Here is a 1,898-nt window from a genome sequence, read left to right as displayed (position 1 = left end):
ATTGTGCTGCACTAACGTTATACCAGTGTAACGTTAGAAGAAAAAAAATCAATCAATAAATAGGCTGATATGAACCTAGACCCAAAGAAATATGGGGGGGATGGGGGTGTTACAACCCTCTACCCCAAGAACCTTACAGTATATAATTTCCTTTACATAAAAAAGACATTTGAACCAGAAATCAATGCATAAAAGACACAAATTGTTGCAGAAAAAAATCACCAGGATACAAACAGAAAGGAAGTGTTCAATGCTCAAAATTTCATATTTGCTCAAAAGTTTAGCTTGCAACCAACCCACCCCCGCCCATCTTTCCCCCCAATGTTGAAAAATAAGTTACACCCTTGTGCGTCATAAACAAATATTTTTTTTGTAAAATTTCTGTGTGTAATCGTTAACTATTTTATTACAAATCCTATTACCGAGTGGGAAAATATCCACACCATGGCATCCCTAACATATTCTGTATTTCTGAGGCTTATGCCGATGTTAAAAAATCTGATATATCTGACACGAACTATGTGATGGAGACATGGTTCCTAAATGATCTCAGATGAATCTATGGTATTTCTGTACTGCAGTTTCTTACATACTGTATATGCTATATGAGCTCTATGTGTTAAATGTGTATCAGCTGATATACAACATCAGCCCACAGATTTTTTTTGGTCAGGCTATAGTGAAGACCCTCTGAAACAGAAACAAATTGCACCGCACCACAACTACACATTTGCAGTGCCAATCAATAGCAAAGCTGCTACATGATGGGCGTTCATGCTTGAGACATCCATGATTATTGTGCAGGAGCCATAAGCTTATGCATATTACAGGCTTGTTTGGAAGCTTATGGATCTCAGTGATGAACTGAAACTTAACTCCGGAAATACATTTCTTTTTATCTGAGAAAGGGTCAAGATATCAAAATAGCATGGCTTATACACAGGCAACCTGTTAGCCATTTCTTTTCAATCTCTTACTGCTGGCTTTAGAAGATAAGGCCCCTGGGTGTGAACAACTGTTAGCGCTTCCTGTAGCATGTAAGGGTGTCACCCTCAAACTAGAGCCCAGTTACTGCATATTATATTATGACAAATTTGATCAGATTAAGTTTGATTGGAATTTCTGGAAATGTATTGTGTAAAAAAAGGGAAACTTCTTATAATTCTTCATGAAATTGGTCAAAAATTCTAATAAAAGAAAGATGGAGTTTGAAGTTTTTACAAAGTTAATAGTTTAGGTTTTATTGTAGATTAATTTTCCTTTTCTGTGATTTTCTTTGTTTTAATGAAAACAAAATAAGTTGTATTTGGAATTGTTTTTTTGTTAGTTTTAGTTGAAGGAGTCAGATATCGGTGTTCTCATTGGAAATGCTTCAACTGTTTTTTACTTGGAAGAAATACCTCCATTTTGGAGTGCAGGGCATAGTATAAAACAGCATGAAATATGTAAATTGTGTCACAAAACTTTTGCTCGGTGCAGGTTCCAGAAAACAACAAATTATGATGGACGGATTGTTCATTTAACAATTTTTGGTTCAAATACCCCAAAACGAGCTCCAAGATTGAGCATTTTGTTTCAATTCTAGGTAGATGTTTTGAGTCTCCCTGGACTACGAAGGCTTTGTCTGAAACAGCTTGTGAGGACTCTGAGGAGAACAAACAGCGGTTGACCGGCACCACCTTAGTACCAAAGCAGGTATCTTTAGAAGGGAAGGATGAAAGCTCAAATGTCAGCCCAAGCACACCCATGCTGGGGGTGAAGTACTCTACAGATAAGCCCATCGCAGAGGTCCCAAGTAGCATGACAATCCTGGACAAAAGAGATGGGGAGCAGTGATTTAAAGACTTTATGCTTGAAGACCAACCTCACAAAAATGCCCACAAACATCACAGAGCTGT

The 1,898-nt window shown here is 37.4% G+C and overlaps 1 pseudogene; it reads left to right on the top strand.

Annotated features, from left to right (window-relative positions):
- The window catches only part of LOC116699239 (volume-regulated anion channel subunit LRRC8D-like), a 5,275-nt pseudogene that overhangs the window by 2,223 nt on the left and 1,154 nt on the right, over nucleotides 1-1,898 (top strand).

Source organism: Etheostoma spectabile, chromosome 12, assembly GCF_008692095.1.
Source record: "Etheostoma spectabile isolate EspeVRDwgs_2016 chromosome 12, UIUC_Espe_1.0, whole genome shotgun sequence".
Taxonomy (NCBI): Eukaryota; Metazoa; Chordata; class Actinopteri; order Perciformes; family Percidae; genus Etheostoma; species Etheostoma spectabile.
This window is presented reverse-complemented; position numbering and strand designations above follow the sequence as displayed.